The sequence below is a fragment of the Lampetra planeri genome, chromosome 24 (assembly GCF_965212315.1).
Source record: "Lampetra planeri chromosome 24, kcLamPlan1.2.h2, whole genome shotgun sequence".
Classification (NCBI taxonomy): domain Eukaryota; kingdom Metazoa; phylum Chordata; class Hyperoartia; order Petromyzontiformes; family Petromyzontidae; genus Lampetra; species Lampetra planeri.
In genome coordinates, this window is record NC_136130.1 from 2430632 (window position 1) to 2454549 (window position 23918).

The window sequence follows — 23918 nt, forward strand, 5'->3', positions numbered from 1 at the left end:
CCAGGCGTAAACCACCGCCCGTGGCAGCTAATCCACCGCTGCAATCTATTCAGGTCTCGCGTACCAACGAGCTCGTTGCACTCGATATTTTGGGGCCCTTCCCAGTCACGCCGAGAGGGAATAAATATTTGTTAGTGGGGGTCGAATACTTTACCCGATGGCCTATGGCGTGGCCTCTCGCTAACCAGTCGGCAGCGGCTGTGACGGACGCCTTCGTCCAGGGCTATGTCCTGGACAAGGGGGCTCCCGAACGCCTGTTGACCGACCAAGGTAAAAATTTTTCGAGTAAATTGTTGCAAGAGGTGTGCGATCTGTTGGGTACCAAGAAGGTGCGGACCTCCCCGTACCACCCGCAGACAGACGGGATGGTGGAGAGGCTCCACAAAACTTTGACTTCCATGCTGTGCCAGCAGGTGTGCGAGGCACATGTAGATTGGGACCTGCAGGTCCCGGGAGTCCTTGCCGCGTATAGAATGGCCCCCCATGCAGCTACGGGGTTTTCCCCATTCTATTTGATGTACGGTCGGGAAGCTGACCCGCCAATGGAAACGCAACTTGGCCTGTCCGCTCCACGAACTAATTCTAAATTGGCTGAACATATTAAGTTTAATATTCACAAGCTGACAGAGGCGAGGGAGGCCGCACGGCTTAATTCGCGGGCTCGCCAAATTGCTAATGAACGGTTGCGGGCACGGAAGGTGTCCATGCACGAATGGAAACCTGGTGACAGGGCCTGGCTGCATTGCCCTCAGGCACCCTTGGCTACGTCGCCTAAATTGTTGAGACCGTGGAGGGGACCCGTGGAGGTCGTGCGCGTTGCACGGCCCCAGTGCGTTCAGATAAAGTGGGGAAAGCGCCGTTGGTACGTTCACCCCTCCCGACTGAAACCGTTCTCGCCTCCATATGGCCTCCCCTTGTGTCGTGATGGCCGGGCGTGTGACGTGACCGGCGACCCAGAGGGGGAAATGTCTCTGCCTGATCCGCACGTATTTTCGCCTGATCTGCTCCCAGGTGTCTCGGAACTGACAGCTGCCGATCACCGGCGGCCGGATCTCCGCGGCGGGGCCGGCCCTTTCAGGCCCGTTCCGCGCCGTTTGGAGCAGCCGGAACCGCCGGACGGTCGTCAGTGTCCCGCCCCATACGACGGACCAGCCAGACGGACTCGCGCCAGGTCGTGCTACTTTGCATGACCTGCCTCGTGAGGAGTCGGAGCAGTTGCAGCGCCTCGTCACTGCGTGTGGTCGCAGGGACGTGGGGCGCGTTCGTTTTTTGGAATTTGCTTGTATTGTGTTATTGTTGACTTTTCGTGTTCATTGTCAATCTGTACATAGTTCTTGTTGTTGTTGTTGTTATGTTACGGGGCACACTGGGGGGGTTACGGGTTTTTTTTTTGATTGGTTGTTGTCTTATCGTTGCGGTTGGTTGTTGTTAGCAGCCGGGCCGGCTGCGAGCTATGTGGGAGGGGGTGATGTAGTGGTGATACGCGCTGGGTGTATACGTCGTGTGCCAGCGCGTATGTACGGGTGTGTGTGTGGTGACGCGCGCTGACGGGGAGGAGCAGGCGTCAGTGCGCGGGTGGGGGTAGTGCTGCTGATTGGCTGTGTGCCGGTGACGCGCTGAGAGGGAGTGATCGGGTGGCAGCGCGGTGTGATTGGTCGGGGAGTGGAAACACGCGCTGGGCGAAAACGGATCGTGGAGATAGCGCGTGGTGATTGGGTAACTGAGGAGCGGTGCCGACGTTGAGGTCCGCATCCGCTCCGTCTCCCGGGAGGAAGAGATATATAAGGTGATGCACAGAGGAGTAGGAGGCAGAAGTGGAACCATCTAAGAATGAAGACGAAGGTGCAGAGATAGAGCCCGGAGAGGAGAGTAATGGAGAGTAGAGGAGAGTAAGGTATAAGTGTGTAGCCAGAGAGAGAGAACGGTCTACACGAGCTGAGTAATTTATAGTGTGTAGCCAGAGAGAGAGAACGGTCTACACGAGCTGAGTAATGTATAGTGTGTAGCCAGAGAGAGAGAACGGTCTACACGAGCTGAGTAATGTATAGTGTGTAGCCAGAGAGAGAGAAAGGTCTACACGAGCCGAGTATGCATACGGTGTAGCCAGAGAGAGAGAAAGGTCTACACGAGCCGAGTATGCATACGGTGTAGCCAGAGAGAGATGCAAAGTCTACACGAGGCGAGTGGAGAGTGTAGCAGAGGCGCAGAGTCTACACGAGGCGAGAGAAGAGTGTAGCCGAGGCGCGGAGTCTACACGAGGCACAGAGAGCCAGCAGCACAGAATCTAAGAGAGTCAAGAGAAGCGTAGGGCGGAGAGAAGAGGTCACGAGTTGTACCGTTGTATGGTGACCGCATTGTGAAGAAGAGAGGCCACGCGTTGTATCGTTACAAGTCAAGATTTAATAAAAGAAGTGTGTTCCCGTCAAGGAGTTTCCTGCCGTCATTTTCCAATACTTCACTCGTATTTATCCGCTATGTCGACAGAAAGGTCGCTTGTTGGTCTGGGGGTATGGTTCTCGCTTTGGATGCAAGAAGTTCCCGATTCCAAGCCCGGTAGGTTTATTTATCTGGGATGAGTAGACAATCATAAGAACAATACACGAAGAGTCCTCCGACCTGAGTTTTATTCATCTCAAGGGAGTATTAGAGTGTGTGGTGAGTAAAGTTAGAAATGTCCTTAAATATTGGATCCCATATCATTGTTTTTGTTATAGAAAAGTCATATTGCTGTTCGTACAAGTCTATAGCCATGCATTTTCAACCAACATCTTGTATTAAGAACATTGTCAAAACTTATTTGTGCCAAAAATGCTCATGATCTTTCAGCAAAGTTACATCTCATGAGATAATCGAAGTGTTGATTGAACCTCATTTTCAAACATTTTTCACTGGTTGAAGATGAGTGGCTCGTTGGTCTAGGGGTATGATTCTCGCTTAGGGTGCGAGAGGTCCCGGGTTCAAATCCCGGACGAGCCCAAGCACCATTTTCTTGGGGATTGGTCGACAAAAACCCAAGTCAATTTTGAACTATCCCTGGCTTTTATCTTCACAACTTTTGCTGCACAGCATGCTGAGGTATGGTCAATCAATGCTATAAATGACATAGCGAAGGGACTCCTTCGTTCATCCATGAAATAGAAATTGCCTTTATATCAGGATAATAACTTGACACCAATGAGGAAATCATGATTAAAATAAAAATTGGTGTAAAATAAGCAATTCACGAAATCGCATCATTGAAATGGTTTTTAGCCTGACTAAATCTGGGCAAATTCTTGACTCATTGTCCTATTCTCCGTCAGTTTACTATGCAAAAGTCATGCTTTTTACATGAATCCTCGTATACAAGTACTCGTATTTATCCGCTATGTCGACAGAAAGGTCGCTTGTTGGTCTGGGGGTATGGTTCTCGCTTTGGATGCAAGAAGTTCCCGATTCCAAGCCCGGTAGGTTTATTTTTCTGGAATGAGTAGACAATCATAAGAACAATACACGAAGAGTCCTCCGACCTGAGTTGTATTCATCTCAATAGAGTGTTAGAGTGTGTGGTGAGTAAAGTTAGAAATGTCCTTAAATATTGGTTCCCAAATCATTGTTTTTGTTATAGAAAAGTCATATTGCTGTTCGTACAAGTCAATAGCCATGCATTTTTAACCAACATCTTGTATTAAGAACATTGTCAAAACTTATTTGTGCCAAAAATGCTCATTATCTCTCAGAAAAGTTTCATCTCATGAGATAATCGAAGTGTTGATTGAACCTCATTTTCATACATTATTCACTGCTTGAGGATGAGTGGCTCGTTGGTCTAGGGGTATGATTCTCGCTTTGGGTGCGAGAGGTCCCGGGTTCAAATCCCGGACGAGCCCAAGCACCATTTTCTTGGGGATTCGTCGACAAAGACCAAGTCAATTTTGAACTGGCCCTTGCTTTTATCTTCACACCTTTTGCTGTACAGCAAGCTGAGGTATGGCCAATCAATGCTATCAATGACATAGCGTCAGGACTCCTTTGTTCATCAATAAATTAGCAATTTACTTTATATCATGATAATAACTTGACACCAATGATGATATCATGATTAAAATCAAAATTGGTGTAAAATAAGCAATTCAAGAAATCGCGTCATTGAAAGGGTTTGTGCCTGACTCTATCTGGGCAAATTCTTGACTCATTGTCCTATTCTCTGTCAGTTTACTATTCAAAAGTAATGCTTTTTAATGAAGCCTCGTATACAAGTACTCGTATTTATGTGCTATGTCGACAGAAAGGTCGCTTGTTGGTCTCGGGGTATGGTTCTCGCTTTGGATGCAAGAAGTTCCCGATTCCAAGCCCGGTAGTTTTACTTTTCTGGGATGTGATAGAAAATTATAAGGACAATACACGAGGACTCCTGCGACCTGAGTTGTATTCATCTCAATAGAGTGTTAGAGTGTGTGGTGAGTAAAGTTAGAAATGTCCTTCATATTGGTTCCCAAATCATTGTTTTTGTTATAGAAAAGTAATATTGCTGTTCGTACAAGTCAATAGCCATGCATTTTTAACCAACATCTTGTATTAAGAACATTGTCAAAACTTATTTGTGCCAAAAATGCTCATTATCTCTCAGCAAAGTTTCATCTCATGAGATAATCGAAGTGTTGATTGAACCTAATTTTCATACATTATTCACTGTTTGAAGATGAGTGGCTTGTTGGTCTAGGGGTATGATTCTCGCTTAGGGTGTGAGAGGTCCCGGGTTCAAATCCCGGACGAGCCCAAGCACCATTTTCTTGGTGATTGGTCATTTTTGAACTGGCCCTGGCTTTTATCTTCACAACGTTTGTTGCACAGCTAGCTGAGGTATGGTCAATCAATGCTATAAATGACAGAGCGAAGGGACTCCTTCGTTCATCCATGAATTAGCAATTGCCTTTATATCATGATAATAACTTGGCACCAATGAGGAAATCATGATTAAAATAAAAATTGGTGTAAAATAAGCAATTCACAAAATCGCATCATTGAAATGGTTTTTAGCCTGACTAAATCTGGGCAAATTCTTGACTCATTGTCCTATTCTCCGTCAGTTTACTATGCAAAAGTCATGCTTTTTACATGAATCCTCGTATACAAGTGCTCGAATTTACGCGCTATGTCGACAGAAAGGTCGCTTGTTGGTCTAGGGGTATGGTTTTCGCTTTGGATGCAAGAAGTTCCCGATTCCAAGCCCGGTAGTTTTACTTTTCTGGGATGTGATAGACAATTATAAGGACAATACACGAGGACTCCTGCGACCTGAGTTGTATTCATCTCAATAGAGTGTTAGAGTGTGTGGTGAGTAAAGTTAGAAATGTCCTTAAATATTGGATCCCATATCATTGTTTTTGTTATAGAAAAGTCATATTGCTGTTCGTACAAGTCTATAGCCATGCATTTTCAACCAACATCTTGTATTAAGAACATTGTCAAAACTTATTTGTGCCAAAAATGCTCATGATCTTTCAGCAAAGTTACATCTCATGAGATAATCAAAGTGTTGATTGAACCTCATTTTCAAACATTATTCACTGGTTGAAGATGAGTGGCTCGTTGGTCTAGGGGTATGATTCTCGCTTAGGATGCGAGAGGTCCCGGGTTCAAATCCCGGACGAGCCCAAGCACCATTTTCTTGGGGATTGGTCGACAAAAACCCAAGTCAATTTTGAACTATCCCTGGCTTTTATCTTCACAACTTTTGCTGCACAGCATGCTGAGGTATGATCAATCAATGCTATAAATGACATAGCGAAGGGACTCCTTCGTTCATCCATGAAATAGAAATTGCCTTTATATCAGGATAATAACTTGACACCAATGAGGAAATCATGATTAAAATAAAAATTGGTGTAAAATAAGCAATTCACGAAATCGCATCATTGAAATGGTTTTTAGCCTGACTAAATCTGGGCAAATTCTTGACTCATTGTCCTATTCTCCGTCAGTTTACTATGCAAAAGTCATGCTTTTTACATGAATCCTCGTATACAAGTACTCGTATTTATGCGCTATGTCGACAGAAAGGTCGCTTGTTGGTCTCGGGGTATGGTTCTCGCTTTGGATGCAAGAAGTTCCCGATTCCAAGCCCGGTAGGTTTATTTTTCTGGGATGAGTAGACAATCATAAGAACAATACACGAGGACTCCTGCGACCTGAGTTGTATTCATCTCAATAGAGTGTTAGAGTGTGTGGTGAGTAAAGTTAGAAATGTCCTTAAATATTGGTTCCCAAATCATTGTTTTTGTTATAGAAAGGTCATATTGCTGTTCGTACAAGTCAATAGCCATGCATTTTTAACCAACATCTTGTATTAAGAACATTGTCAAAACTTATTTGTGCCAAAAATGCTCATTATCTCTCAGCAAAGTTTCATCTCATGAGATAATCGAAGTGTTGATTGAACCTAATTTTCATACATTATTCACTGTTTGAAGATGAGTGGCTCGTTGGTCTAGGGGTATGATTCTAGCTTAGGGTGCGAGAGGTCCCGGGTTCAAATCCCGGACGAGCCCAAGCACCATTTTTTTGGTGATTGGTCATTTTTGAACTGGCCCTGGCTTTTATCTTCACAACGTTTGTTGCACAGCATGCTGAGGTATGGTCAATCAATGCTATAAATGACAGAGCGAAGGGACTCCTTCGTTCATCCATGAATTAGCAATTGCCTTTATATCATGATAATAACTTGGCACCAATGAGGAAATCATGATTAAAATCAAAATTGGTGTAAAATAAGCAATTCACAAAATCGCATCATTGAAATGGTTTTTAGCCTGACTAAATCTGGGCAAATTCTTGACTCATTGTCCTATTCTCCGTCAGTTTACTATGCAAAAGTCATGCTTTTTACATGAATCCTCGTATACAAGTACTCGTATTTATGCGCTATGTCGACAGAAAGGTCGCTTGTTGGTCTCGGGGTATGGTTCTCGCTTTGGATGCAAGAAGTTCCCGATTCCAAGCCCGGTAGGTTTATTTTTCTGGGATGAGTAGACAATCATAAGAACAATACACGAAGAGTCCTCCGACCTGAGTTGTATTCATCTCAATAGAGTGTTAGAGTGTGTGGTGAGTAAAGTTAGAAATATCCTTAAATATTGGTTCCCAAATCATTGTTTTTGTTATAGAAAAGTCATATTGCTGTTCGTACAAGTCAATAGCCATGCATTTTTAACCAACATCTTGTATTAAGAACATTGTCAAAACTTATTTGTGCCAAAAATGCTCATTATCTCTCAGCAAAGTTTCATCTCATGAGATAATCGAAGTGTTGATTGAACCTCATTTTCATACATTATTCACTGTTTGCACATGAGTGGCTCTTTGGTCTAGGGGTATGATTCTCGCTTAGGGTGCGAGAGGTCCCGGGTTCAAATCCCGGACGAGCCCAAGCACCATTTTCTTGGGGATTGGTCGACAAAAACCCCATTCAATTTTGAACTGTCCCTGGCTTTTATCATCACAACTTTTGCTGCACAGCATGCTGAGGTATGGTCAATCAATGCTATAAATGACATAGCGAAGGGACTCCTTCGTTCATCCATGAATTAGCAAATGCCTTTATATCATTATAATAACTTGACACCAATGAGGAAATCATGATTAAAATCAAAATTGGTGTAAAATAAGCAATTCACGAAATCGCATCATGGAAATGGTTTTTAGCCTGACTAAATCTGGGCAAATTCTTGACTCATTGTCCTATTCTCCATCAGTTTACTATGCAAAAGTCATGCTTTTTACATGAATCCTTGTATACAAGTACTCGTTTTTACGCGCTATGTCGATAGAAAGGTCGCTTGTTGGTCAAGGGGTATGGTTTTCGCTTTGGATGCAAGAAGTTCCCGATTCCAAGCCCGGTAGTTTGACTTTTCTGGGATGTGATAGACAATTATGAGGACAATACACGAGGACTCCTGCGACCTGAGTTGTATTCATCTCAATAGAGTGTTAGAGTGTGTGGTGAGTAAAGTTAGAAATGTCATTAAATATTGGTTCCCAAATCATTGTTTTTGTTATAGAAAAGTCATATTGCTGTTCGTACAAGTCAATAGCCATGCATTTTTAACCAACATCTTGTATTAAGAACATTGTCAAAACTTATTTGTGCCAAAAATGCTCATTATCTTTCAGCAAAGTTTCATCTCATGAGATAATCGAAGTGTTGATTGAACCTAATTTTCATACATCATTCACTGTTTGAAGATGAGTGGCTCGTTGGTCTAGGGGTATGATTCTCGCTTAGGGTGCGAGAGGTCCCGTGTTCAAATCCCGGACGAGCCCACGCACCATTTTCTTGGGGATTGGTCGACAAAAACCCAAGTCAATTTTGAACTGGCCCTGGCTTTTATCTTCACAACTTTTGCTGCACAGCATGCTGAGGTATGGTCAATCAATGCTATAAATGACATAGCGAAGGGACTCCTTCGTTCATCCATGAATTAGCAAATGCCTTTATATCATGATAATAACTTGACACCAATGAGGAAATCATGATTAAAATCAAAATTGGTGTAAAATAAGCAATTCACGAAATCGCATCATTGAAATGGTTTTTAGCCTGACTAAATCTGGGCAAATTCTTGACTCAGTGTCCTATTCTCCGTCAGTTTACTATGCAAAAGTCATGCTTTTTACATGAATCCTCGTATACAAGTGCTCGAATTTACGCGCTATGTCGACAGAAAGGTCGATTGTTGGTCTAGGGGTATGGTTTTCGCTTTGGATGCAAGAAGTTCCCGATTCCAAGCCCGGTAGGTTTATTTATCTGGGATGAGTAGACAATAATAAGAACAATACACGAAGAGGCCTCCGACCTGAGTTTTATTCATCTCAAGGGAGTATTAGAGTGTGTGGTGAGTAAAGTTAGAAATGTCCTTAAATATTGGATCCCATATCATTGTTTTTGTTATAGAAAAGTCATATTGCTGTTCGTACAAGTCTATAGCCATGTATTTTCAACCAACATCTTGTATTAAGAACATTGTCAAAACTTATTTGTGCCAAAAATGCTCATTATCTCTCAGCAAAGTTACATCTCATGAGATAATCGAAGTGTTGATTGAACCTCATTTTCAAACAATATTCACTGGTTGAAGATGAGTGGCTCGTTGGTCTAGGGGTATGATTCTCGCTTAGGGTGCGAGAGGTCCCGGGTTCAAATCCCGGACGAGCCCAAGCACCATTTTCTTGGGGATTGGTCGACAAAAACCCAAGTCAATTTTGAACTATCCCTGGCTTTTATCTTCACAACTTTTGCTGCACAGCATGCGGAGGTATGGTCAATCAATGCTATAAATGACATTGCGAAGGGACTCCTTCGTTCATCCATGAAATAGAAATTGCCTTTATATCAGGATAATAACTTGACACCAATGAGGAAATCATGATTAAAATAAAAATTGGTGTAAAATAAGCAATTCACGAAATCGCATCATTGAAATGGTTTTTAGCCTGACTAAATCTGGGCAAATTCTTGACTCATTGTCCTATTTTCCGTCAGTTTACTATGCAAAAGTCATGCTTTTTACATGAATCCTCGTATACAAGTACTCGTATTTATGTGCTATGTCGACAGAAAGGTAGCTTGTTGGTCTCGGGTATGGTTCTCGCTTTAGATGCAAGAAGTTCCCGATTCCAAGCCCGGTAGGTTTATTTTTCTGGGATGAGTAGACAATCATAAGAACAATACACGAAGAGTCCTCCGACCTGAGTTGTATTCATCTCAATAGAGTGTTAGAGTGTGTGGTGAGTAAAGTTAGAAATGTCCTTAAATATTGGTTCCCAAATCATTGTTTTTGTTATAGAAAAGTCATATTGCTGTTCGTACAAGTCAATAGCCATGCATTTTTAACCAACATCTTGTATTAAGAACATTGTCAAAAATTATTTGTGCCAAAAATGCTCATTATCTCTCAGCAAAGTTTCATCTCATGAGATAATCGAAGTGTTGATTGAACCTCATTTTCATACATTATTCACTGTTTGAAGATGAGTGGCTCGTTGGTCTAGGGGTATGATTCTCGCTTAGGGTGCGAGAGGTCCCGGGTTCAAATCCCGGACGAGCCCAAGCACCTTTTTCTTGGTGATTGGTCATTTTTGAACTGGCCCTGGCTTTTATCTTCACAACGTTTGTTGCACAGCATGCTGAGGTATGGTCAATCAATGCTATAAATGACAGAGCGAAGGGACTCCTTCGTTCATCCATGAATTAGCAATTGCCTTTATATCATGATAATAACTTGGCACCAATGAGGAAATCATGATTAAAATCAAAATTGGTGTAAAATAAGCAATTCACGAAATCGCATCATTGAAATGGTTTTTAGCCTGACTAAATCTGGGCAAATACTTGACTCATTGTCCTATTCTCCGTCAGTTTACTATGCAAAAGTCATGCTCTTTACATGAATCCTTGTATACAAGTACTCGTATTTACGCGCTATGTCGACAGAAAGGTCGCTTGTTGGTCTAGGGGTATGGTTTTCGCTTTGGATGCAAGAAGTTCCCGATTCCAAGCCCGGTAGTTTTACTTTTCTGGGATGTGATAGACAATTATAAGGACAATACACGAGGACTCCTGCGACCTGAGTTGTATTCATCTCAATAGAGTGTTAGAGTGTGTGGTGAGTAAAGTTAGAAATGTCCTTAAATATTGGTTCCCAAATCATTGTTTTTGTTATAGAAAAGTCATATTGCTGTTCGTACAAGTCAATAGCCATGCATTTTTAACCAACATCTTGTATTAAGAACATTGTCAAAACTTATTTGTGCCAAAAATGCTCATTATCTCTCAGCAAAGTTTCATCTCATGAGATAATCGAAGTGTTGATTGAACCTAATTTTCATACATTATTCACTGTTTGAAGATGAGTGGCTCGTTGGTCTAGGGCAGGGGTCGGCAACCTACGGCTCCGGAGCCGCATGCGGCTCTTTACAGGCTGCTTCTTGACGATATGTACGTATGTACAGTATGTACATAGATGCATTGCGGCTCTTGAAATACTGAATTTTGTACCGAATTGGAAAGAAATGGCTCTTCTTGTTATTTTGGTTGCCGACCCCTGGTCTAGGGGTTTGATTCTCGCTTAGGGTGCGAGAGGTCCCGGGTTCAAATCCCGGACGAGCCCAAGCACCATTTTCTTGGTGATTGGTCATTTTTGAACTGGCCCTGGCTTTTATCTTCACAACGTTTGTTGCACAGCTAGCTGAGGTATGGTCAATCAATGCTATAAATGACAGAGCGAAGGGACTCCTTCGTTCATCCATGAATTAGCAATTGCCTTTATATCATGATAATAACTTGGCACCAATGAGGAAATCATGATTAAAATAAAAATTGGTGTAAAATAAGCAATTCACAAAATCGCATCATTGAAATGGTTTTTAGCCTGACTAAATCTGGGCAAATTCTTGACTCATTGTCCTATTCTCCGTCAGTTTACTATGCAAAAGTCATGCTTTTTACATGAATCCTCGTATACAAGTGCTCGAATTTACGCGCTATGTCGACAGAAAGGTCGCTTGTTGGTCTAGGGGTATGGTTTTCGCTTTGGATGCAAGAAGTTCCCGATTCCAAGCCCGGTAGTTTTACTTTTCTGGGATGTGATAGACAATTATAAGGACAATACACGAGGACTCCTGCGACCTGAGTTGTATTCATCTCAATAGAGTGTTAGAGTGTGTGGTGAGTAAAGTTAGAAATGTCCTTAAATATTGGATCCCATATCATTGTTTTTGTTATAGAAAAGTCATATTGCTGTTCGTACAAGTCTATAGCCATGCATTTTCAACCAACATCTTGTATTAAGAACATTGTCAAAACTTATTTGTGCCAAAAATGCTCATGATCTTTCAGCAAAGTTACATCTCATGAGATAATCAAAGTGTTGATTGAACCTCATTTTCAAACATTATTCACTGGTTGAAGATGAGTGGCTCGTTGGTCTAGGGGTATGATTCTCGCTTAGGATGCGAGAGGTCCCGGGTTCAAATCCCGGACGAGCCCAAGCACCATTTTTTTGGTGATTGGTCATTTTTGAACTGGCCCTGGCTTTTATCTTCACAACGTTTGTTGCACAGCATGCTGAGGTATGGTCAATCAATGCTATAAATGACAGAGCGAAGGGACTCCTTCGTTCATCCATGAATTAGCAATTGCCTTTATATCATGATAATAACTTGGCACCAATGAGGAAATCATGATTAAAATCAAAATTGGTGTAAAATAAGCAATTCACAAAATCGCATCATTGAAATGGTTTTTAGCCTGACTAAATCTGGGCAAATTCTTGACTCATTGTCCTATTCTCCGTCAGTTTACTATGCAAAAGTCATGCTTTTTACATGAATCCTCGTATACAAGTACTCGTATTTATGCGCTATGTCGACAGAAAGGTCGCTTGTTGGTCTCGGGGTATGGTTCTCGCTTTGGATGCAAGAAGTTCCCGATTCCAAGCCCGGTAGGTTTATTTTTCTGGGATGAGTAGACAATCATAAGAACAATACACGAAGAGTCCTCCGACCTGAGTTGTATTCATCTCAATAGAGTGTTAGAGTGTGTGGTGAGTAAAGTTAGAAATATCCTTAAATATTGGTTCCCAAATCATTGTTTTTGTTATAGAAAAGTCATATTGCTGTTCGTACAAGTCAATAGCCATGCATTTTTAACCAACATCTTGTATTAAGAACATTGTCAAAACTTATTTGTGCCAAAAATGCTCATTATCTCTCAGCAAAGTTTCATCTCATGAGATAATCGAAGTGTTGATTGAACCTCATTTTCATACATTATTCACTGTTTGCACATGAGTGGCTCTTTGGTCTAGGGGTATGATTCTCGCTTAGGGTGCGAGAGGTCCCGGGTTCAAATCCCGGACGAGCCCAAGCACCATTTTCTTGGGGATTGGTCGACAAAAACCCCATTCAATTTTGAACTGTCCCTGGCTTTTATCATCACAACTTTTGCTGCACAGCATGCTGAGGTATGGTCAATCAATGCTATAAATGACATAGCGAAGGGACTCCTTCGTTCATCCATGAATTAGCAAATGCCTTTATATCATTATAATAACTTGACACCAATGAGGAAATCATGATTAAAATCAAAATTGGTGTAAAATAAGCAATTCACGAAATCGCATCATGGAAATGGTTTTTAGCCTGACTAAATCTGGGCAAATTCTTGACTCATTGTCCTATTCTCCATCAGTTTACTATGCAAAAGTCATGCTTTTTACATGAATCCTTGTATACAAGTACTCGTATTTACGCGCTATGTCGATAGAAAGGTCGCTTGTTGGTCAAGGGGTATGGTTTTCGCTTTGGATGCAAGAAGTTCCCGATTCCAAGCCCGGTAGTTTGACTTTTCTGGGATGTGATAGACAATTATGAGGACAATACACGAGGACTCCTGCGACCTGAGTTGTATTCATCTCAATAGAGTGTTAGAGTGTGTGGTGAGTAAAGTTAGAAATGTCATTAAATATTGGTTCCCAAATCATTGTTTTTGTTATAGAAAAGTCATATTGCTGTTCGTACAAGTCAATAGCCATGCATTTTTAACCAACATCTTGTATTAAGAACATTGTCAAAACTTATTTGTGCCAAAAATGCTCATTATCTTTCAGCAAAGTTTCATCTCATGAGATAATCGAAGTGTTGATTGAACCTAATTTTCATACATCATTCACTGTTTGAAGATGAGTGGCTCGTTGGTCTAGGGGTATGATTCTCGCTTAGGGTGCGAGAGGTCCCGTGTTCAAATCCCGGACGAGCCCACGCACCATTTTCTTGGGGATTGGTCGACAAAAACCCAAGTCAATTTTGAACTGGCCCTGGCTTTTATCTTCACAACTTTTGCTGCACAGCATGCTGAGGTATGGTCAATCAATGCTATAAATGACATAGCGAAGGGACTCCTTCGTTCATCCATGAATTAGCAAATGCCTTTATATCATGATAATAACTTGACACCAATGAGGAAATCATGATTAAAATCAAAATTGGTGTAAAATAAGCAATTCACGAAATCGCATCATTGAAATGGTTTTTAGCCTGACTAAATCTGGGCAAATTCTTGACTCAGTGTCCTATTCTCCGTCAGTTTACTATGCAAAAGTCATGCTTTTTACATGAATCCTCGTATACAAGTGCTCGAATTTACGCGCTATGTCGACAGAAAGGTCGATTGTTGGTCTAGGGGTATGGTTTTCGCTTTGGATGCAAGAAGTTCCCGATTCCAAGCCCGGTAGGTTTATTTATCTGGGATGAGTAGACAATAATAAGAACAATACACGAAGAGGCCTCCGACCTGAGTTTTATTCATCTCAAGGGAGTATTAGAGTGTGTGGTGAGTAAAGTTAGAAATGTCCTTAAATATTGGATCCCATATCATTGTTTTTGTTATAGAAAAGTCATATTGCTGTTCGTACAAGTCTATAGCCATGCATTTTCAACCAACATCTTGTATTAAGAACATTGTCAAAACTTATTTGTGCCAAAAATGCTCATTATCTCTCAGCAAAGTTACATCTCATGAGATAATCGAAGTGTTGATTGAACCTCATTTTCAAACATTATTCACTGGTTGAAGATGAGTGGCTCGTTGGTCTAGGGGTATGATTCTCGCTTAGGGTGCGAGAGGTCCCGGGTTCAAATCCCGGACGAGCCCAAGCACCATTTTCTTGGGGATTGGTCGACAAAAACCCAAGTCAATTTTGAACTATCCCTGGCTTTTATCTTCACAACTTTTGCTGCACAGCATGCGGAGGTATGGTCAATCAATGCTATAAATGACATTGCGAAGGGACTCCTTCGTTCATCCATGAAATAGAAATTGCCTTTATATCAGGATAATAACTTGACACCAATGAGGAAATCATGATTAAAATAAAAATTGGTGTAAAATAAGCAATTCACGAAATCGCATCATTGAAATGGTTTTTAGCCTGACTAAATCTGGGCAAATTCTTGACTCATTGTCCTATTTTCCGTCAGTTTACTATGCAAAAGTCATGCTTTTTACATGAATCCTCGTATACAAGTACTCGTATTTATGTGCTATGTCGACAGAAAGGTAGCTTGTTGGTCTCGGGTATGGTTCTCGCTTTAGATGCAAGAAGTTCCCGATTCCAAGCCCGGTAGGTTTATTTTTCTGGGATGAGTAGACAATCATAAGAACAATACACGAAGAGTCCTCCGACCTGAGTTGTATTCATCTCAATAGAGTGTTAGAGTGTGTGGTGAGTAAAGTTAGAAATGTCCTTAAATATTGGTTCCCAAATCATTGTTTTTGTTATAGAAAAGTCATATTGCTGTTCGTACAAGTCAATAGCCATGCATTTTTAACCAACATCTTGTATTAAGAACATTGTCAAAAATTATTTGTGCCAAAAATGCTCATTATCTCTCAGCAAAGTTTCATCTCATGAGATAATCGAAGTGTTGATTGAACCTCATTTTCATACATTATTCACTGTTTGAAGATGAGTGGCTCGTTGGTCTAGGGGTATGATTCTCGCTTAGGGTGCGAGAGGTCCCGGGTTCAAATCCCGGACGAGCCCAAGCACCTTTTTCTTGGTGATTGGTCATTTTTGAACTGGCCCTGGCTTTTATCTTCACAACGTTTGTTGCACAGCATGCTGAGGTATGGTCAATCAATGCTATAAATGACAGAGCGAAGGGACTCCTTCGTTCATCCATGAATTAGCAATTGCCTTTATATCATGATAATAACTTGGCACCAATGAGGAAATCATGATTAAAATCAAAATTGGTGTAAAATAAGCAATTCACGAAATCGCATCATTGAAATGGTTTTTAGCCTGACTAAATCTGGGCAAATACTTGACTCATTGTCCTATTCTCCGTCAGTTTACTATGCAAAAGTCATGCTCTTTACATGAATCCTTGTATACAAGTACTCGTATTTACGCGCTATGTCGACAGAAAGGTCGCTTGTTGGTCTAGGGGTATGGTTTTCGCTTTGGATGCAAGAAGTTCCCGATTCCAAGCCCGGTAGTTTTACTTTTCTGGGATGTGATAGACAATTATAAGGACAATACACGAGGACTCCTGCGACCTGAGTTGTATTCATCTCAATAGAGTGTTAGAGTGTGTGGTGAGTAAAGTTAGAAATGTCCTTAAATATTGGTTCCCAAATCATTGTTTTTGTTATAGAAAAGTCATATTGCTGTTCGTACAAGTCAATAGCCATGCATTTTTAACCAACATCTTGTATTAAGAACATTGTCAAAACTTATTTGTGCCAAAAATGCTCATTATCTCTCAGCAAAGTTTCATCTCATGAGATAATCGAAGTGTTGATTGAACCTAATTTTCATACATTATTCACTGTTTGAAGATGAGTGGCTCGTTGGTCTAGGGCAGGGGTCGGCAACCTACGGCTCCGGAGCCGCATGCGGCTCTTTACAGGCTGCTTCTTGACGATATGTACGTATGTACAGTATGTACATAGATGCATTGCGGCTCTTGAAATACTGAATTTTGTACCGAATTGGAAAGAAATGGCTCTTCTTGTTATTTTGGTTGCCGACCCCTGGTCTAGGGGTTTGATTCTCGCTTAGGGTGCGAGAGGTCCCGGGTTCAAATCCCGGACGAGCCCAAGCACCATTTTCTTGGTGATTGGTCATTTTTGAACTGGCCCTGGCTTTTATCTTCACAACGTTTGTTGCACAGCATGCTGAGGTATGGTCAATCAATGCTATAAATGACATAGCGAAGGGACTCCTTCGTTCATCCATGAAATAGAAATTGCCTTTATATCAGGATAATAACTTGACACCAATGAGGAAATCATGATTAAAATAAAAATTGGTGTAAAATAAGCAATTCACGAAATCGCATCATTGAAATGGTTTTTAGCCTGACTAAATCTGGGCAAATTCTTGACTCATTGTCCTATTCTCCGTCAGTTTACTATGCAAAAGTCATGCTTTTTACATGAATCCTCGTATACAAGTACTCGTATTTATGTGCTATGTCGACAGAAAGGTCGCTTGTTGGTCTCGGGGTATGGTTCTCGCTTTGGATGCAAGAAGTTCCCGATTCCAAGCCCGGTAGGTTTATTTTTCTGGGATGAGTAGACAATCATAAGAACAATACACGAAGAGTCCTCCTACCTGAGTTGTATTCATCTCAATAGAGTGTTAGAGTGTGTGGTGAGTAAAGTTAGAAATGTCCTTAAATATTGGATCCCATATCATTGTTTTTGTTATAGAAAAGTCATATTGCTGTTCGTACAAGTCTATAGCCATGCATTTTCAACCAACATCTTGTATTAAGAACATTGTCAAAACTTATTTGTGCCAAAAATGCTCATTATCTCTCAGCAAAGTTTCATCTCATGAGATAATCGAAGTGTTGATTGAACCTCATTTTCAAACATTATTCACTGGTTGAAGATGAGTGGCTCGTTGGTCTAGGGGTATGATTCTCGCTTAGGGTGCGAGAGGTCCCGGGTTCAAATCCCGGACGAGCCCAAGCACCATTTTCTTGGGGATTGGTCGACAAAAACCCAAGTCAATTTTGAACTGGCCCTGGCTTTTATCTTCACAACTTTTGCTGCACAGCATGCTGAGGTATGGTCAATCAATGCTATAAATGACTTAGCGAAGGGACTCCGTTCATCCATGAATTAGCAAATGCCTTTATATTATGATAATAACTTGACACCAATGAGGAAATCATGATTAAAATCAAAATTGGTGTAAAATAAGCAATTCACGAAATCGCATCATTGAAATGGTTTTTAGCCTGACTAAATCTGGGCAAATTCTTGACTCATTGTCCTATTCTCCATCAGTTTACTATGCAAAAGTCATGCTTTTTACATGAATCCTTGTATACAAGTACTCGTATTTACGCGCTATGTCGATAGAAAGGTCGCTTGTTGGTCAAGGGGTATGGTTTTCGCTTTGGATGCAAGAAGTTCCCGATTCAAAGCCCGGTAGTTTTACTTTTCTGGGATGTGATAGACAATTATGAGGACAATACACGAGGACTCCTGCGACCTGAGTTGTATTCATCTCAATAGAGTATTAGAGTGTGTGGTGAGTAAAGTTAGAAATGTCCTTAAATATTGGTTCCCAAATCATTGTTTTTGTTATAGAAAGGTCATATTGCTGTTCGTACAAGTCAATAGCCATGCATTTTTAACCAACATCTTGTATTAAGAACATTGTCAAAACTTATTTGTGCCAAAAATGCTCATTATCTCTCAGCAACGTTTCATCTCATGAGATAATCGAAGTGTTGATTGAACCTCATCTTCATACATTATTCACTGTTTGAAGATGAGTGGCTCGTTGGTCTAGGGGTATGATTCTCGCTTAGGGTGCGAGAGGTCCCGGGTTCAAATCCCGGACGAGCCCAAGCACCATTTTCTTGGTGATTGGTCATTTTTGAACTGGCCCTGGCTTTTATCTTCACAACGTTTGTTGCACAGCATGCTGAGGTATGGTCAATCAATGCTATAAATGACAGAGCGAATGGACTCCTTCGTTCATCCATGAATTAGCAATTGCCTTTAAATCATGATAATAACTTGGCACCAATGAGGAAATCATGATTAAAATCAAAATTGGTGTAAAATAAGCAATTCACGAAATCGCATCATTGAAATGGTTTTTAGCCTGACTAAATCTGGGCAAATACTTGACTCATTGTCCTATTCTCCGTCAGTTTACTATGCAAAAGTCATGCTCTTTACATGAATCCTTGTATACAAGTACTCGTATTTACGCGCTATGTCGACAGAAAGGTCGCTTGTTGGTCTAGGGGTATGGTTTTCGCTTTGGATGCAAGAAGTTCCCGATTCCAAGCCCGGTAGTTTTACTTTTCTGGGATGTGATAGACAATTATAAGGACAATACACGAGGACTCCTGCGACCTGAGTTGTATTCATCTCAATAGAGTATTAGAGTGTGTGGTGAGTAAAGTTAGAAATGTCCTTAAATATTGGTTCCCAAATCATTGTTTTTGTTATAGAAAGGTCATATTGCTGTTCGTACAAGTCAATAGCCATGCATTTTTAACCAACATCTTGTATTAAGAACATTGTCAAAACTTATTTGTGCCAAAAATGCTCATTATCTCTCAGCAAAGTTTCATCTCATGAGATAATCGAAGTGTTGATTGAACCTCATCTTCATACATTATTCACTGTTTGAAGATGAGTGGCTCGTTGGTCTAGGGGTATGATTCTCGCTTAGGGTGCGAGAGGTCCCGGGTTCCAATCCCGGACGAGCCCAAGCACCATTTTCTTGGTGATTGGTCATTTTTGAACTGGCCCTGGCTTTTATCTTCACAACGTTTGTTGCACAGCATGCTGAGGTATGGTCAATCAATGCTATAAATGACAGAGCGAATGGACTCCTTCGTTCATCCATGAATTAGCAATTGCCTTTAAATCATGATAATAACTTGGCACCAATGAGGAAATCATGATTAAAATCAAAATTGGTGTAAAATAAGCAATTCACGAAACCGCATCATTGAAATGGTTTTTAGCCTGACTAAATCTGGGCAAATTCTTGACTCATTGTCCTATTCTCCGTCAGTTTACCATGCAAAAGTCATGCTTTTTACATGAATCTTTGTATACAAGTACTCGTATTTACGTGCTATGTCGACAGAAAGGTCGCTTGTTGGTCTAGGGGTATGGTTTTCGCTTTGGATGCAAGAAGTTCCCGATTCCAAGCCCGGTAGTTTTACTTTTCTGGGATGTGATAGACAATTATAAGGACAATACACGAGGACTCCTGCGACCTGAGTTGTATTCATCTCAATAGAGTGTTAGAGTGTGTGGTGAGTAAAGTTAGAAATGTCCTTAAATATTGGTTCCCAAATCATTGTTTTTGTTATAGAAAAGTCATATTGCTGTTCGTACAAGTCAATAGCCATGCATTTTTAACCAACATCTTGTATTAAGAACATTGTCAAAACTTATTTGTGCCAAAAATGCTCATTATCTCTCAGCAAAGTTTCATCTCATGAGATAATCGAAGTGTTGATTGAACCTAATTTTCATACATTATTCACTGTTTGAAGATGAGTGGCTCGTTGGTCTAGGGGTATGATTCTCGCTTAGGGTGCGTGAGGTCCTGGGTTCAAATCCCGGACGAGCCCAACCACCATTTTCTTGGGGATTGGTCGACAAAAACCCAAGTCAATTTTGAACTGGCCCTTGTTTTTATCTTCACAACTTTTGCTGCACGGCATGCTGAGGTATGGTCAATCAATGCTATAAATGACATAGCGAAGGGACACCTTCGTTCATCCATGAATTAGCAAATGCCTTTATATCATGATAATAACTTGACACCAATGAGGAAATCATGATTAAAATCAAAATTGGTGTAAAATAAGCAATTCACGAAATCGCATCATTGAAATGGTTTTTAGCCTGACTAAATCTGGGCAAATTCTTGACTCAGTGTCCTATTCTCCGTCAGTTTACTATGCAAAAGTCATGCTTTTTACATGAATCCTCGTATACAAGTGCTCGAATTTACGCGCTATGTCGACAGAAAGGTCGCTTGTTGGTCTAGGGGTATGGTTTTCGCTTTGGATGCAAGAAGTTCCCGATTCCAAGCCCGGTAGGTTTATTTATCTGGGATGAGTAGACAATCATAAGAACAATACACGAAGAGTCCTCCGACCTGAGTTTTATTCATCTCCACGGAGTATTAGAGTGTGTGGTGAGTAAAGTTAGAAATGTCCTTAAATATTGGATCCCATATCATTGTTTTTGTTATAGAAAAGTCATATTGCTGTTCGTACAAGTCTATAGCCATGCATTTTCAACCAACATCTTGTATTAAGAACATTGTCAAAACTTATTTGTGCCAAAAATGCTCATTATCTCTCAGCAAAGTTACATCTCATGAGATAATCGAAGTGTTGATTGAACCTCATTTTCAAACATTATTCACTGGTTGAAGATGAGTGGCTCGTTGGTCTAGGGGTATGTTTCTCTTTTAGGGTGCGAGAGGTCCCGGGTTCAAATCTCGGACGAGCCCAAGCACCATTTTCTTGGGGATTGGTCGACAAAAACCCAAGTCAATTTTTAACTATCCCTGGCTTTTATCTTCACAACTTTTGCTGCACAGCATGCTGAGGTATGGTCAATCAATGCTATAAATGACATAGCGAAGGGACTCCTTCGTTCATCCATGAAATAGAAATTGCCTTTATATCAGGATAATAACTTGACACCAATGAGGAAATCATGATTAAAATAAAAATTGGTGTAAAATAAGCAATTCACGAAATCGCATCATTGAAATGGTTTTTAGCCTGACTAAATCTGGGCAAATTCTTGACTCATTGTCCTATTCTCCGTCAGTTTACTATGCAAAAGTCATGCTTTTTACATGAATCCTCGTATACAAGTACTCGTATTTATGTGCTATGTCGACAGAAAGGTCGCTTGTTGGTCTCGGGGTATGGTTCTCGCTTTGGATGCAAGAAGTTCCCGATTCCAAGCCCGGTAGATTTATTTTTCCTTGATGAGTAGACAATCATAAGAACAATATACGAAGAGTCCTCCGACCTGAGTTGTATTAATCTCAATAGAGTGTTAGAGTGTGTGGTGAGTAAAGTTAGAAATGTCCTTAAATATTGGTTCCCAAATCATTTTTTTGTTATAGAAAAGTCATATTGCTGTTCGTACAAGTCAATAGCCATGCATTTTTAACCAACATCTTGTATTAAGAACATTGTCAAAACTTATTTGTGCCAAAAATGCTCATTATCTCTCAGCAAAGTTTCATCTCATGAGATAATCGAAGTGTTGATTGAACCTCATTTTCATACATTATTCACTGTTTGAAGATGAGTGGCTCGTTGGTCTAGGGGTATGATTCTCGCTTAGGGTGCGAGAGGTCCCGGGTTCAAATCTCGGACGAGCCCAAGCACCATTTTCTTGGGGATTGGTCGACAAAAACCCAAGTCAATTTTGAACTGGCCCTGGCTTTAATCTTCACAACTTTTGCTGCACAGCATGCTGAGGTATGGTCAATCAATGCTATAAATGACTTAGCGAAGGGACTCCGTTCATCCATGAATTAGCAAATGCCTTTATATCATGATAATAACTTGACACCAATGAGGAAATCATGATTAAAATCAAAATTGGTGTAAAATAAGCAATTCACGAAATCGCATCATTGAAATGGTTTTTAGCCTGACTAAATCTGGGCAAATTCTTGACTCATTGTCCTATTCTCCATCAGTTTACTATGCAAAAGTCATGCTTTTCACATGAATCCTTGTATACAAGTACTCGTATTTACGCGCTATGTCGATAGAAAGGTCGCTTGTTGGTCAAGGGGTATGGTTTTCGCTTTGGATGCAAGAAGTTCCCGATTCCAAGCCCGGTAGTTTTACTTTTCTGGGATGTGATAGACAATTATGAGGACAATACACGAGGACTCCTGCGACCTGAGTTGTATTCATCTCAATAGAGTATTAGAGTGTGTGGTGAGTAAAGTTAGAAATGTCCTTAAATATTGGTTCCCAAATCATTGTTTTTGTTATAGAAAGGTCATATTGCTGTTCGTACAAGTCAATAGCCATGCATTTTTAACCAACATCTTGTATTAAGAACATTGTCAAAACTTATTTGTGCCAAAAATGCTCATTATCTCTCAGCAACGTTTCATCTCATGAGATAATCGAAGTGTTGATTGAACCTCATCTTCATACATTATTCACTGTTTGAAGATGAGTGGCTCGTTGGTCTAGGGGTATGATTCTCGCTTAGGGTGCGAGAGGTCCCGGGTTCAAATCCCGGACGAGCCCAAGCACCATTTTCTTGGTGATTGGTCATTTTTGAACTGGCCCTGGCTTTTATCTTCACAACGTTTGTTGCACAGCATGCTGAGGTATGGTCAATCAATGCTATAAATGACAGAGCGAAGGGACTCCTTCGTTCATCCATGAATTAGCAATTGCCTTTAAATCATGATAATAACTTGGCACCAATGAGGAAATCATGATTAAAATCAAAATTGGTGTAAAATAAGCAATTCACGAAATCGCATCATTGAAATGGTTTTTAGCCTGACTAAATCTGGGCAAATACTTGACTCATTGTCCTATTCTCCGTCAGTTTACTATGCAAAAGTCATGCTCTTTACATGAATCCTTGTATACAAGTACTCGTATTTACGCGCTATGTCGACAGAAAGGTCGCTTGTTGGTCTAGGGGTATGGTTTTCGCTTTGGATGCAAGAAGTTCCCGATTCCAAGCCCGGTAGTTTTACTTTTCTGGGATGTGATAGACAATTATAAGGACAATACACGAGGACTCCTGCGACCTGAGTTGTATTCATCTCAATAGAGTGTTAGAGTGTGTGGTGAGTAAAGTTAGAAATGTCCTTAAATATTGGTTCCCAAATCATTGTTTTTGTTATAGAAAGGTCATATTGGTGTTCGTACAAGTCAATAGCCATGCATTTTTAACCAACATCTTGTATTAAGAACATTGTCAAAACTTATTTGTGCCAAAAATGCTCATTATCTCTCAGCAACGTTTCATCTCATGAGATAATCGAAGTGTTGATTGAACCTCATCTTCATACATTATTCACTGTTTGAAGATGAGTGGCTCGTTGGTCTAGGGGTATGATTCTCGCTTAGGGTGCGAGAGGTCCCGGGTTCAAATCCCGGACATGCCCAAGCACCATTTTCTTGGTGATTGGTCATTTTTGAACTGGCCCTGGCTTTTATCTTCACAACGTTTGTTGCACAGCATGCTGAGGTATGGTCAATCAATGCTATAAATGACAGAGCGAAGGGACTCCTTCGTTCATCCATGAATTAGCAATTGCCTTTAAATCATGATAATAACTTGGCACCAATGAGGAAATCATGAT

General features: G+C 40.8%; 21 non-coding genes across 21 annotated transcripts; all 21 read left to right on the forward strand.

The window, feature by feature from the left end:
- The first annotated feature begins 2904 nt into the window (after positions 1-2904).
- TRNAP-AGG (transfer RNA proline (anticodon AGG)) lies at positions 2905-2976 on the forward strand. The gene has a single exon. It is a non-coding gene; the product is annotated as a tRNA-Pro (tRNA).
- An 821-nt stretch (positions 2977-3797) lies between these two features.
- TRNAP-UGG (transfer RNA proline (anticodon UGG)) lies at positions 3798-3869 on the forward strand. Its single transcript has one exon. It is a non-coding gene; the product is annotated as a tRNA-Pro (tRNA).
- An 818-nt stretch (positions 3870-4687) lies between these two features.
- TRNAP-AGG (transfer RNA proline (anticodon AGG)) lies at positions 4688-4759 on the forward strand. Its single transcript has one exon. It is a non-coding gene; the product is annotated as a tRNA-Pro (tRNA).
- Positions 4760-5565: 806 nt separating this feature from the next.
- TRNAP-AGG (transfer RNA proline (anticodon AGG)) lies at positions 5566-5637 on the forward strand. The gene has a single exon. It is a non-coding gene; the product is annotated as a tRNA-Pro (tRNA).
- An 821-nt stretch (positions 5638-6458) lies between these two features.
- Positions 6459-6530, forward strand: TRNAP-AGG (transfer RNA proline (anticodon AGG)). The gene has a single exon. It is a non-coding gene; the product is annotated as a tRNA-Pro (tRNA).
- Positions 6531-7335: 805 nt separating this feature from the next.
- Positions 7336-7407, forward strand: TRNAP-AGG (transfer RNA proline (anticodon AGG)). The gene has a single exon. It is a non-coding gene; the product is annotated as a tRNA-Pro (tRNA).
- Positions 7408-8229: 822 nt separating this feature from the next.
- Positions 8230-8301, forward strand: TRNAP-AGG (transfer RNA proline (anticodon AGG)). The gene has a single exon. It is a non-coding gene; the product is annotated as a tRNA-Pro (tRNA).
- Positions 8302-9122: 821 nt separating this feature from the next.
- Positions 9123-9194, forward strand: TRNAP-AGG (transfer RNA proline (anticodon AGG)). The gene has a single exon. It is a non-coding gene; the product is annotated as a tRNA-Pro (tRNA).
- An 820-nt stretch (positions 9195-10014) lies between these two features.
- TRNAP-AGG (transfer RNA proline (anticodon AGG)) lies at positions 10015-10086 on the forward strand. Its single transcript has one exon. It is a non-coding gene; the product is annotated as a tRNA-Pro (tRNA).
- Positions 10087-11953: 1867 nt separating this feature from the next.
- TRNAP-AGG (transfer RNA proline (anticodon AGG)) lies at positions 11954-12025 on the forward strand. Its single transcript has one exon. It is a non-coding gene; the product is annotated as a tRNA-Pro (tRNA).
- Positions 12026-12830: 805 nt separating this feature from the next.
- On the forward strand, positions 12831-12902 carry TRNAP-AGG (transfer RNA proline (anticodon AGG)). The gene has a single exon. It is a non-coding gene; the product is annotated as a tRNA-Pro (tRNA).
- An 822-nt stretch (positions 12903-13724) lies between these two features.
- Positions 13725-13796, forward strand: TRNAP-AGG (transfer RNA proline (anticodon AGG)). Its single transcript has one exon. It is a non-coding gene; the product is annotated as a tRNA-Pro (tRNA).
- An 821-nt stretch (positions 13797-14617) lies between these two features.
- Positions 14618-14689, forward strand: TRNAP-AGG (transfer RNA proline (anticodon AGG)). The gene has a single exon. It is a non-coding gene; the product is annotated as a tRNA-Pro (tRNA).
- Positions 14690-15509: 820 nt separating this feature from the next.
- On the forward strand, positions 15510-15581 carry TRNAP-AGG (transfer RNA proline (anticodon AGG)). Its single transcript has one exon. It is a non-coding gene; the product is annotated as a tRNA-Pro (tRNA).
- Positions 15582-17447: 1866 nt separating this feature from the next.
- On the forward strand, positions 17448-17519 carry TRNAP-AGG (transfer RNA proline (anticodon AGG)). Its single transcript has one exon. It is a non-coding gene; the product is annotated as a tRNA-Pro (tRNA).
- An 819-nt stretch (positions 17520-18338) lies between these two features.
- On the forward strand, positions 18339-18410 carry TRNAP-AGG (transfer RNA proline (anticodon AGG)). Its single transcript has one exon. It is a non-coding gene; the product is annotated as a tRNA-Pro (tRNA).
- Positions 18411-19216: 806 nt separating this feature from the next.
- TRNAP-AGG (transfer RNA proline (anticodon AGG)) lies at positions 19217-19288 on the forward strand. The gene has a single exon. It is a non-coding gene; the product is annotated as a tRNA-Pro (tRNA).
- An 806-nt stretch (positions 19289-20094) lies between these two features.
- TRNAP-AGG (transfer RNA proline (anticodon AGG)) lies at positions 20095-20166 on the forward strand. Its single transcript has one exon. It is a non-coding gene; the product is annotated as a tRNA-Pro (tRNA).
- A 1713-nt stretch (positions 20167-21879) lies between these two features.
- On the forward strand, positions 21880-21951 carry TRNAP-AGG (transfer RNA proline (anticodon AGG)). The gene has a single exon. It is a non-coding gene; the product is annotated as a tRNA-Pro (tRNA).
- An 819-nt stretch (positions 21952-22770) lies between these two features.
- TRNAP-AGG (transfer RNA proline (anticodon AGG)) lies at positions 22771-22842 on the forward strand. The gene has a single exon. It is a non-coding gene; the product is annotated as a tRNA-Pro (tRNA).
- An 806-nt stretch (positions 22843-23648) lies between these two features.
- TRNAP-AGG (transfer RNA proline (anticodon AGG)) lies at positions 23649-23720 on the forward strand. Its single transcript has one exon. It is a non-coding gene; the product is annotated as a tRNA-Pro (tRNA).
- Positions 23721-23918: the final 198 nt, after the last annotated feature.